Source organism: Rhineura floridana, chromosome 1 (genome assembly GCF_030035675.1).
Source record: "Rhineura floridana isolate rRhiFlo1 chromosome 1, rRhiFlo1.hap2, whole genome shotgun sequence".
NCBI lineage: Eukaryota > Metazoa > Chordata > Lepidosauria > Squamata > Rhineuridae > Rhineura > Rhineura floridana.
In genome coordinates this window covers 155,576,818-155,589,492 of record NC_084480.1, presented here as the reverse complement: position 1 = coordinate 155,589,492, position 12,675 = coordinate 155,576,818, and positions in this window count along the sequence as shown.

The window sequence follows — 12,675 nt, the reverse complement described above, 5'->3', positions numbered from 1 at the left end:
TATGCCATGTTGTGCTAAGTCAGAGAGTCTGGTCAGCACAATCGGATTTCCCTTCCTCCCCCTGCATGCTCCGTAAATCTGTTTTAGGGACTGGCCAAAACCTCTGGAGCAGATTTGAGCAGGAGTGGGGAAGGTCCTGTTGTACAAGTGGAAATCCTTGTACTGAAAGGACACATTAGTTGGATACTGCTCATAATTATTCATACATAGGAATATACATACATAGGAATTCAGTTACCTTTGCTAATCCCCCCAAATAATTGAGCAGATATAGTTCAGTAATCTCTGTGCTATGCAATATACTGTCAAAGATCCCAAATATCACATCTCCAAGGTTTACAACGGCAAACACGTAAGTTTGGTAATATGAGAAGCAGGACATGTATAAGCACAGTAACAGAATGCCAGCCCAGCATCCCTTGACATTCTCACCTTCCCCCAGGTTATTTGTAACTGCACACAATGTGTTATGGATTACAGCTCCCACCTGTCATTTGCTCATTTTTGGTGGTATCATGTTGTAATTTAAAGGCCACCTTGTTCCATCAATGGAGGAAAAGCATCTGTTTGCTGTTGGGAGCACAATGGGTCCTCTTAGTACCTTGATAGCACTAGACACTTTGCAGCTGTGACTATTTATTTTGGAGCAAAAAATGAACACTGACCAGCTTTGCTGAAAGAGAGGCAGGAATTTCTCCTCCAAATTGCTGGAAATTCCAACTGGAGCTGGCTTGTTCATTGCATTTCTCCATCCAGCACCTCAGTGACTGCTCTGATTGCTGGGTGCATGAGTGATTTAGTCATGGACACCTACACAGAAGGCTTATATTATACACATCAGTGACTGATGTAATCAGTGATCATTTATGAGCATGATCCATCAACCAAAGCATCCCATCTCACTGTCTTGTGAACTTATATTTAAATAAGATCAAATAAATATCACAAGGACCAAAAAAAGTTCACAAAGCAGTAAACTACCTTTCATATTTCACAGAGCTTGCTCTCAGCTCCTAATGGTCTGTACCATGGGTTCTCAACAAGGGGGGAATTCCCCCCCACGGGGGAATTTTAGGGTTCCAGGGGGGGAATTGGGACCACTATTCAGCAAAGTGTGATGTCCTGTAGATTATGTACAATTTGTAAAATTGTAGTTTGTTTTTAATTTAATCTGCGACATTCAATAAAGTTTATTGAATGTCACAGATTAAAATCGATTCTTGAACATGCAGCATTATTTTCATTTGCAAAATTAAATTATTATTTAAAGACCAGAAAGTGCTCCAAGAAATTCTGTTATAATATAAACTAAGAAATTTTTATCTCACGAGAAACACCACCGTCACTCGCGAAACGTCAACACACTATGAGAGACTATCTTGGGAAGGGGGGAATTATATTCTGAACAATGGTGAAAGGGGGGAATGGAGCAAAAAAGGTTGAGAACCACTGGTCTATACTATACTTATTTAAAGTTTAAACAAGATTTGTTTGTAAAAAATAAAGACTTCATGCGCATAATTAAGCTTAGTATACTAAAAAAGTAAATACAATTGCCTTCCTACTGTGTAATCTGCCACTTCCTTCACCATAGCTTTATTGTTATTGTTTAATAATAACAACAACAACAGTTTGTTGTTATTAATAATAATTACATAATAACAGTTGTGGTACACCATTGCACTGCACGCTATTCAAGAGGTATCCAATAAAGCTGCATTAACTCCAGTTGTGGATGGTTTACAACAGATAGATGATCATCCTTTAGATTTACCTTTAATAATTTTTTCTCAAAATACACAAGCTTCATCTTAATAGATCCAATCAGAAATTGTCATGTGTCAACGGAAGAGATATGCTATCAGCTTGCCTATTAATAAAATGATAAAGATGTACCACTGTACATTAAAATTGTCTGATACTGCAGTGGTAAACCACCTCTGAATACCTCTTACCACGAAAACCCTAAGAATAGATTCATAGGTTCACTATAAGTCGCAATCGACTTGAAGGCATATAACAACAATAATACTGCATTATCTGGCAGTGCTGTTAGTTTGGTGAGTTTTCTGCTAGAGTACTCTGTCATACATATTTATATCCTTTTCCTCCCACGCCCCATTACTTGGTGTTCCATCCCCATAAAAAAAGTTATCTCCTTCTAAGGTAATATCTTATTTTAGTATTCAAACATAGGTGAGAGGGCAAACACTGGCCCCTTGCCATAACTAACACACACTACTCATGTTTTAAGCCCAGTCACTCTTTCCTCAGCACCATCTTCCCTTAAACTAACCCATTCTTCTCAGTTGGTGTTTTGTTACATTAATTGTAAAGAAAATACATTTTCAGAAATCATTTTAGTTGTTCCTCATTATCTAACCTACTTACCCCGGCTGCTCCTGTGCTCAAAGAGTGAACCACAGAAGGACTTTCTTGTCTACTGGGACCCTGAGATGTTCCAGACAAACTGCCGATCATCCACCAGTTGGTCTTTTTATTAGGAAATGTGATCTACTCATTTCTGGTCCCCTGCACTTGCCAATCTACTGAAATATTTAACTGTAGTTTCTGCTCAACACAAGGTGTTCAGCTCCTCTTACTGCTTTCCCAGCCTCACTCACAAGGCAAACATTACCAGCACACCCAAGAAATATATGAACCTCTTCTGCATAGTTCAGAAATCTACTTGTAGTCTTGAGTAGTACTGAAATGTAAAATGCACTCTGCCGCTTCCTTCTTGTTCTGTAAGATGTACAACATCACACCCATCAGTGTATATTATGTATCTGCCTCTTGAGTCAACGATTCAGTGGGCAAAAACCTCAACACAGGAATGTAACATCAGCAAGATTACAAACATATCCCTTCTATCTACCATGGCAATATAGGAATCAGGCATTTAATGATTTATTTTTACACACAGCTGATCAAACCCAGACACTGGTAATGATTCAAAGATGCCAGCTGTATGTTAAACATTTACCTTTAAAAGAAAACAGAAGGAATACTGAAGCGGGTGCACTTTTGAATAGAGAAGTGGCGAGATAGGCAGACTATATTTTATGGTGTAGGCAGAGCTTGGAAAAGTTACTTTTTTGAACTAAAACTCCCATCAGCCCAATCCAGTGGCCATGCTGGCTAGGGCTGATGGGAGTTGTAGTTCAAAAAAGTAACTTTTCCAAGCTCTGGTAGGGCCATATTATTATGCCATGCACTAGATTATATTGCTAGTAGTAATCTGTTTCCATTGGATTCTTAAACAATCCTATTAGCAACCATTTTTATGTGATATTCTAGCCAACCTTTCAGTGCAGATGGGTTCTCAAGGCAGCTAACAGAAAAGAAGATGTAACTGCCTAAGGGCTGCTTCTACGTCTTCTGATATTTATTTATTTGACAAAACTTGTGTAACACTTGATTGTAATAAAACCTCAAAGCTGTTTACAAAAAATAGAATGTATTAAAATGGGTATTTAAAACATTCAAAGACCAATTGATACGTTTGATACGTTTATTTAAAATGCAGGGCCAAAGGCCAACACAAAATAAAAAGAATACAGAGTAAATACACCAAACATTAAAATCACATAAATTCATGTGGAAAACATCTATTTCTTAAAACTTACAGAAATAAAATTAGCTCGAAGTTTCCGAGCGGCTAGCACAAACAAAAATACTTTGTGAGTCACCTCTGGAATAGAGTCAGACATTCGTGGGATTATTTTGTCATCTTCTGGAATCACCCCAAAGTCAGCTAGGCACCCCTTAAGAAACCTAATTCTGGGAAGCAGATAAATTGGACAGTGGAGCAATATATGTGGTAGGTTTTCCTCCATCTGAGATCCGCAAACACATTTTCTCAAATCCTTTTGAATCCCTGCAATCTGTCCCTCTCTATCAGCATTTGGCAAAGAGAAGAAACGTAGTGATGTAAATGCATGCCTAAGGCAGGTAGGAAAAAGCCGGGTCAGGTATGCAGCACAATAATGGGCGGTCTTAAATCTCCAATACCACGGGGCCACCCTAGAGTTAGTTAAAGTTAAATTATCTAGATATTCACAGAATTGGAAGACAGCCTTGCGTAGTTTTTGTTTAGTTGGTATGGAGGTAAAGTCCTGAGTAGTAAGGTGATATCTTTGCAATAGTTCGTCTTGTTTGCTATCCCAGAGTTTAGCAGCAAATGGATGGTCAAGGCAGAGTTTTAATATATCCTTGCCCTGACAAGCATTAACTGATCTCCTAAAATTGAATAGGGTTAGATGGATTAGGGCACTCAAAGGAGGAAGGCCGGTCTCAGCTCTTAACATTGAGAGAAATGTATATAAAATGTTGCTTTTTCAGAATATTCTAAGGATAAATAAAATGTGATTTTATTGTTAAGAATAAATGGTTAATAGGTTAATAGACTGTTTGCAGTAGATAATTCTATAGAAGCTGGAGTTAACGTAGATAGAGAAAAGGGGTTTTTTCTTAGAATAGGACATCTGTCTGAAGTTCAAACAAAGCAGCCAGAACAGACAGTTTGTGGTCAAGTTCCACTTCAAAATAGAAAGGGGATTTACACTTGACTAATTCAGCTGATGTTTTTAGCCCTTCATTGCTTTGCTTGATGTAAAGGGAGTTTTTATGCTTAGTTAATGAGGAGGGGAGGGGAGCAATATACCATATATGGGAAATAATAAATAAGGGTATAAGGTAGCCTAAAACTGAGGAGTGGGAGATGTAAACAGGGGAGGAGTTTCATGTGACAGGGACAGGCGTATCTGATAGGCTGTGAACCCTGGAAGTACCTGACCAATGGGGAAAACAGGGGAGGGCATGAAGCGTCAGGCTAGGGGATAAAAGATTTGTACCAATGTCATTTGGGTGTGTCTGCCTTCTGGTAGGACACCCATCCTTGAAAGTATGAAATAAAGCTCTAAATTTTGATTCACAATTGTCTCTGTCGTGGGTCTTCCACAGGGGACCATTTTGGGGTCCCATAGGGGTTTTTTTTTCCTTAAGGAAAACCACGAAAAACCACATTTCTTACAGATGGGGGCTCGTCCGGGATCCAGTCCTTGAAGTGACCACTGGTCCTAATTCTACTGTGGGAAGACGCGTCCTGTTGACCTTTCAACAGTCCCAGGTAGTAAAGGAGACAGTTTGGTTCTTCAACTGACAAAATGTCCCAGGACCTAATTTAATAGACCAGACATTGTGAATCAGGGGGAAATTCTTTGGATATGTGTCTCTTGAAAAGGAAAAGATCTGGAACGGTAAACACCCGCCTAGATACGCGTAAAAGGACCAGGCAACTCTGTGCGCACGGATCAAGGTAAGAAAAACATTAGGGTTGATGTGAGTATTACCTTGATGGTCAGGAAACCAAAGTGTGAGGAGTTAGAGTCTCCCTGACTTTGGTGGTCCAGGTGTGAGGAGTTAGAGTCTCCCTGACCTGGCAAATAGCCAAGGTGTGAGGAGTTAGAGTCTCCCTGACCTTGTTCAAGGACTGGACCTTACTATCCTGTGTGTGAGACAGGAGGAGTGGGGATAAAGTTCCGGACTGGACCTTGTCATCTTGTTTGTAAAACAGGAGGAGGAAGGTACTGGCCTTAAAAGATTGAAAGAGGTCTGACTTTAGAAATGGGAAATAAAAGTAATAAGAAGATTAAAGATCAGACTAAAATATTTACTACAAAAATACCAGATAAGGAAATTAATATACCTCCTGAAAGTCCATTGGGAGTAATGTTGAGAATATGGGAAGACTTGCCTTGTACAAAAGACAAGGACAAGAAGAAAATGATTAGATATTGTTGTTCTGAATGGTCAAGCCAACCCTTACAACCTCCAGACATATTTTGGCCCAAATTTGGAGTCTTTGAGGCTTGGCTTTGTCAACGTTTAAATTTCTTTGTAAACAATAAAGAACCATTCTCACAGGAAGAATCAGATTATGCATCATGTTGGGTGGGAAATGTTAGTGAGAACTGTTATTCTTTAAGATTCAGAAATAACCAGGATAGAACTAATAAACCAACTAAAAAGACAAGGGAGGTAGAGAAATCTAAAGGTCCTCCCTGGGACCCTCCACCCTATTCAGGAAATATAGAACTGAGGGAACTGCCTGGAGTAGACCTGATTAATTTGGATAAATTGATGGTCTCCCTCAGTCCATCCATACCTCCCTCTGGCCCCTCATCAACTTCCAGTAAAGTTGCAACAACTCAAACAGAGCCTGATACAAGACCCACTATTAATGACTATTCTACACAAAGGAAGTCACAGGGGGATACAAGTTATGGATGTATGGGTGTTTATACAATAACTAAACAAGTTAGTTAATGAAAAGGCAAGAGAAACTGTCTTACAGTCAGAACCAATCACAATTAATATATTAGTTCCATCAGTACCAATTATAGAAATTGTCCCCAGTTTCATCAAACAGGAAATAAAACAATTAGAAAATTAGGTTTGAATAATCATTTGGTGTTGTTGGTGTTGGGAATTAAGGATGTGACAAAAGAGATGGACAATGTTGTGAAGTTAAGTCAAGGCCATTAATTTAAGGATCCAATAAGGGTGAGAATTGTGGTCTGGACATTGTATGTGTTAGAAAATTTAGGAGAAGGCTATTCCCTTCACTCCAGTGTTTTCAGTTGAGAAGTGGAGAATTTGAAACTGGGAACCAAGTGCAGGAGGTCATATTAGGAAGTGAGGATTCAGACCAAAATTAATGCACGCAAGTTAAGATAAACCCCACAGCCCATCCTCTGGATTTTGTAAGGAACAAATGTTTAGATTCCAAACATTATCGAGGATTTGTTGTGGAGAAAAATGAATTGAGAACAAAAAGAAGTAAAATGTGTATAAAGGTGGTCAGTTTTACCCACTTGTCACTTTTGTAACAGAAAATAAGAAAGTAAAATGTCCAAAATGTATGAGAAATATGGCATGTTTCCAGTAGAATTCTTGTCTTTGTGGCATACTCATATAAGTACTTAAAGCAAAAAGCAGCAGTTCCCAGAAGAAAGAATCTTTGATTTAGAATTAAAATCATTAAAATGGCTTTGGAAGGTAGGACTTGGTTTTCCAGTTTTGACAACTAGGTCCCTCTAAATAAGAAGAGAGTCTATTAACCTTCTGATAAGTTATAGGGTGAATATAAATTTTATTTGGGTTATTAGTGTAGGGCCAATTACTTTAAAAATTTGGAACTGCCATATGATTTTACATGTATATTCTTTTTGAGGGAAATTACTCTATCCTACTCCTTTGTTGTCTAATGAGTAAGGATTTATGTATAAACATTCAGGTTCTTAGAAAAACTTGGAATGTTTTTCAGTAGTTATGAAGTAGTGCCTGAGTGGGGACACTCACTCAAGATTAAAAATAATTGGAATAGACAGTATTTGGTTATAAGTATAGACTCTCAGGAAAGTGAACAATGTCATGAGAAGAAAAAGGGGAGTCATGACTATAGTAATTACCTATAAGGAGAATGAGATATAAATGAATTTGACTGATTTAATTAAGAAATAGTGTTATAAATATTGCTAAATTAAACACAATTTTAAGGTAAATTGTTAGATGAAAAACATTGAGAAATTCTGTTTACAGAATTGGCATAATCATTTGATAGGATAAAAATCATATTAATGTTAGTTTATAAAAAGTAAAGGAAAGATAATTAAGAAACTAAAAGGTATTCCTACCATTTTATATGGTCTGGATTATTGGTCCTGTCAGTCCTTTGGTGGAAACTTCTCCACGAGTCTATTGTTCTTTTGAAGGGCCAGAAACTTCAGACCTGGGCGCCTACTGAAGTGGACTTTCAGCTGTGTTAGTTTCCTTGAAATCCAGTCCAACGGTCATCTGGAAAGTCCAGATCTGAATGGACTTTTGGGGTAACATCCAGTTGGAGAGACTACTTCATTTCAGTCTCTCTCTCAAATTGAGTGGCAGGGACTTTCCCAGCTGAGCAGGTTGCTCAGGGGAAGGTTCACATGTGTGCGTTATTTTTGGTACAGCCTGACATTCGGCTTAGGAAAAAGAATCTGAAAACAGACCTTCTGCTTTTTGTATTTGATATGGAGAAACTAGTAGTTTGATAAATTGTTCCAGCACAGGCTGAAAAGACCAACTTTTTAGAAACTGCCCACAAAAGAACTGCTTCTGTGCTAACACAGACGGATTTCTATCTATAGAGCCAGGAGGAAGTGCCTGTTTATGACAACGTTATAGAATAAGGGGCAATATAATTATAAAACCAGTGTGGGTTTTAAGTTTAATAATAATGAGTGTTAAATATTGGAGTCCTTTGTGGGAGGAAAGTCATTGTGTCTGGTCCGATGGATGTGGCAGGTGGCCAACTGCCTGGACCAGAGGACCTAGACTGATGTTACCCATTCAATGGATTATTATGCTCATATTGTTTTGCCAGGAAAAGGGGGTACAGGTAAATTTCATGGCAAAACACTGTCTGGTTATTTCTCTAGGGAAATTCTCTCCTTTGCTTTACTAAGAAATAAGGTAAAATGGAGTACTTAGATTACTCTTTTATAGTTAAAGGGGTACTTTAGGATAATATCAGAAATGATCATGGTATTAAAATTATTTGTATTTTTTATGTTAGTTTTGTTTTGGGTCATGACAAGGATGGTGGACATTCACTTCATGGCCCAGGGTTTCAGGACTTATTACAGTCTGACCCTCCTTTTGCATGTTCATATATTATGGCTATTATACATTTTGTAACTGTTACTGTATATATGAGTTGGAGATTATAGACTACCATGTTTGGGGGTGTGGGGAACACACTAACCTTTGGGACCAAGGATCAGTTATTGAAAAATTAGATACTGGCATTATTTTCTTTTATATCCTCCCTAAGGAAAAGAAAAGGGGGGGCCTTTGGCCCAAACCCCGTCGTTGGAGTCTGCTGTTGATAAGACACAAAGAAATTCTTGGACAGACATCACGGCTACTTCTTTGGAAAAACTCCTACAGAATGGATTTAGAGGATCAAAACTGGACAGATAAGGAGAGATTTGAGACTTTACTAATTCCAGAATTAGATACTTGGAGTTCAGGGTGGAAATGGAAGGGAACTTGGATTAGGACCTCCTTTAAGGAATGAGGTTGAATGACAAATGAGAAGAAGGTTACCTGTTATAATAGAAACCAAATTTCTGCCTGTAAGGGAGTGGAGGGGTCTCAACCAATAATATTTGTATACAAGAAACCTGGACACTTAAGACCAAGGGTTCTAGTGCAAATACCCCTTGAGATTGAAACGACACCTAATAGAATATCCCCAGGTAGGGGTTAAATGTATAATGATCCCTGAAGTAATTTGTACAGGAATTGTTTGGATTGGAGTTGTAATAATAATAATACTTTGTCTGTTGAACATTTTCTTATATTTCTGGTTTTGTGAAGAGATTACCAGAGATGAAGAGATGGATTAGTCTGAGCAATGTGAAAGTTAGAATGGGAGTTGTGTTACCTGGGAGAAAATAACATTTGGAATGTTGTTTCCAGATAATAACACTCCCATCAGAAAAAGAGCAAAAAAAAAATGCCCAAGAAAAGTCATTCAGTCCACCACAGATTGACTCCATAGGGTAAAAGTCATAGAAGTTCAGGATGAGCAAGTTGAATAGGAATAGCAATAGGAGTAAGTGTTATATTGTTTAATCAGAAAGAGGGAAATATATGTCAAAATATAAAATTCATGATAATGGTAAGAAAGCGGCAGACGGCCAATAATGCCAATCAGAAGGTCCGGACCCAGAGTAGTTTGGTTAGGACAGTCCTATCCTGTATACTTATATTCAAAATAGAGACAGGATATGGAGAAATAAAATGCCTGGGTAGGATGAGTAAAATATATAGTCAAACTGCTATGTTTGTGCAACAGGCAGGCTAATAGCACAAATAAGCTCCCTCCTCTATAGGACCAGACAGTACCACCAAAATAAGTTGCCTGTTAACTCTGTACCAGCATGAGAATGCTTGGAACAATGAGACCCTGTCAAGAGCTTTCCCACCAGTTCCCAGCCTTAAAACCTAGAGACTAAGGACACCACCAGTCCAGAGTTTCTAGGACTCACTCAAGAGGTGGGAACTTTGGATAGTTGTACAGGAGATGGGTCGAGTAGTTCTTCTCACCCTCAGGAAACAAGGGCAGACTTATGATGGTATCTGTGGAGGTGGAACATTACAGCTATCCTTCCTGAAAACTGGAAAGGGACATGTGCTATAGCACAATTGGAAAAAAACCATTTACCCTGGCATTTGAAGAAACTAAGATGTTTAGTAGAAGAAATAAAAGAAAGGCAATAGATTCCTAATTTGATAAAAATATTTAGATAGACTCTATCAGGTATAGATGACCAACTTACTGGGTGGTTGGAGTCCAAGTTTGGAAAATGGAAGGGATGGATTTTATATATTTATCTCGCTAATAGCAGTAGCAGGGGTATTAACGGCTGTGGGGTGTTACTTCATACCATGTGTACGAGGCTTAGCACAGAGAATAATAGAGACGGCTGTAACCAAACAGACGCCTTTAGAACCTTCTCTTTATAATGAAAATGTGTTACTTTTAGCAGAACCAGAAGGAGATTCTCAATCCCAGGAAGCTCGATGTGAGACCATGTTAGAAGAATTCAACAGAAGCATGAGAACTTAATGAAAAAGACAACAGAAAAATTATAAAATAAAAAGAGGAGGGATTGAGAGAAATGTATATAAAATGTTGCTTTTTCAGAATATTCTAAGGATAAATAAAATATGTGATTTTATTGTTAAGAATAAATGGTTAATAGGTTAATAGACTGTTTGCAGTAGATAATTCTATAGAAGCTGGAGTTAACGTAGATAGAGAAAAGGGGTTTTTTCTTAGAATAGGACATCTGTCTGAAGTTCAAACAAAGCAGCCAGAACAGACAGTTTGTGGTCAAGTTCCACTTCAAAATAGAAAGGGGATTTACACTTGACTAATTCAGCTGATGTTTTTAGCCCTTCATTGCTTTGCTTGATGTAAAGGGAGTTTTTATGCTTAGTTAATGAGGAGGGGAGGGGAGCAATATACCATATATGGGAAATAATAAATAAGGGTATAAGGTAGCCTAAAACTGAGGAGTGGGAGATGTAAACAGGGGAGGAGTTTCATGTGACAGGGACAGGTGGATCTGATAGGCTGTGAACCCTGGAAGTACCTGACCAATGGGGAAAACAGGGGAGGGCATGAAGCATCAGGCTAGGGGATAAAAGATTTGTACCAATGTCATTTGGGTGTGTCTGCCTTCTGGTAGGACACCCGTCCTTGCAAGTACGAAATAAAGCTCTAAATTTTGATTCACAATTGTCTCTGTCGTGGGTCTTCCACAGGGGACCATTTTGGGGTCCCATAGGGTTTTTTTTTTCCTTAAGGAAAACCACGAAAAACCACGTTTCTTACAACATGGCCGCCAAAGTTCCTGGGGGGAGGAGCAGAAGGCGCCTGAGGAAATTATTTTGGATTGTCTCTAAGAACAAAGTAATTTCAGTGTCCCAACCCCAGACAGATACGCCATACAAAACCTGAGGAATTACTTTGGCTTGGTAAATTTTTAAAGCAGGGAGAATCAAATTACCCCCTGCCGAGTGATAGAACTTCAAAATCGCTCCCACAGTTTTTTCCGCTATTTGTTTTGTAATTTGTAAATGCCGTTTCCAAGAAAGCATGTCAGAGAAACATACCCCCAGGTACTTATACTCACGACACTGTTCCAGCTGGTGGCCAGCCAGTGTCCATCGGTGCCCTTTAAACCGTTTACCAAAAACTAAAACTTTTGTTTTTCCATAGTTAATGTTTAGTCCTTCGTTCGTACAAAGGGTCTGGAGTGTTCTCAACAGCTTTCTTAGGCCGATGGGCACTAACAAAAGGAGAGTCATATCATCAGCATAAAAGAGCATAGAGTTTCTTGGACCCGATAGAAGGCGGAAAGTATTGGGAGCCAGACAGTTTGGGGATCATATTATTTATAAATAAATTGAAAAGCAGTGGGGCTAAAAGGCATCCTTGTTTAACGCCCCTCTCAACTGGTATCGGGTTGGTCATGTTTCCATTTTGGCTTACTCTTACCGTGGCATTGGTATTGAGATGAAGGGCCCTTATAAGATGTAACAGACGACGATCAATGTTCAAATTATATAATTTAGTCCAAAGAGCATTCCTATCTACAGAGTTGAAGGCTGTAGCCAGGTCGACAAATGCAACATAGAGATGCCTTGAAGGGCCAGCCATACTGTGTTTAGCCAAGAAGTATAAAGTCAAGCAGTGGTCAGTCGGAGAAGAACCTTTCCTGAAGCCCACCTGTTCGGGGGATATAAGCTGGCCTTTATCCACCCATTGTTCCAACTTCTGGAGGAGGAATTTACTGTAGAGTTTGGAGGCCACATCTAATAAGCTGATTGGACGATAGTTAGAGGGTTCAGAGGGGTCGTTTTTTTCGTAAATTGGGACAATGATATTGCGTTTCCACCCTTCTGGTAGAATGCCAGTGTCGTTAATTCTGGTAAATAAGTGAGCCAGAAGGGGCGCCCACCAGTCTGGAAATTGTTTGAAAATTTCAGGGGGAAGAAAATCTTCACCCAGGGATTTACCATTTTTCAAAGAATCAATAAGGGCCCGTATTTCTC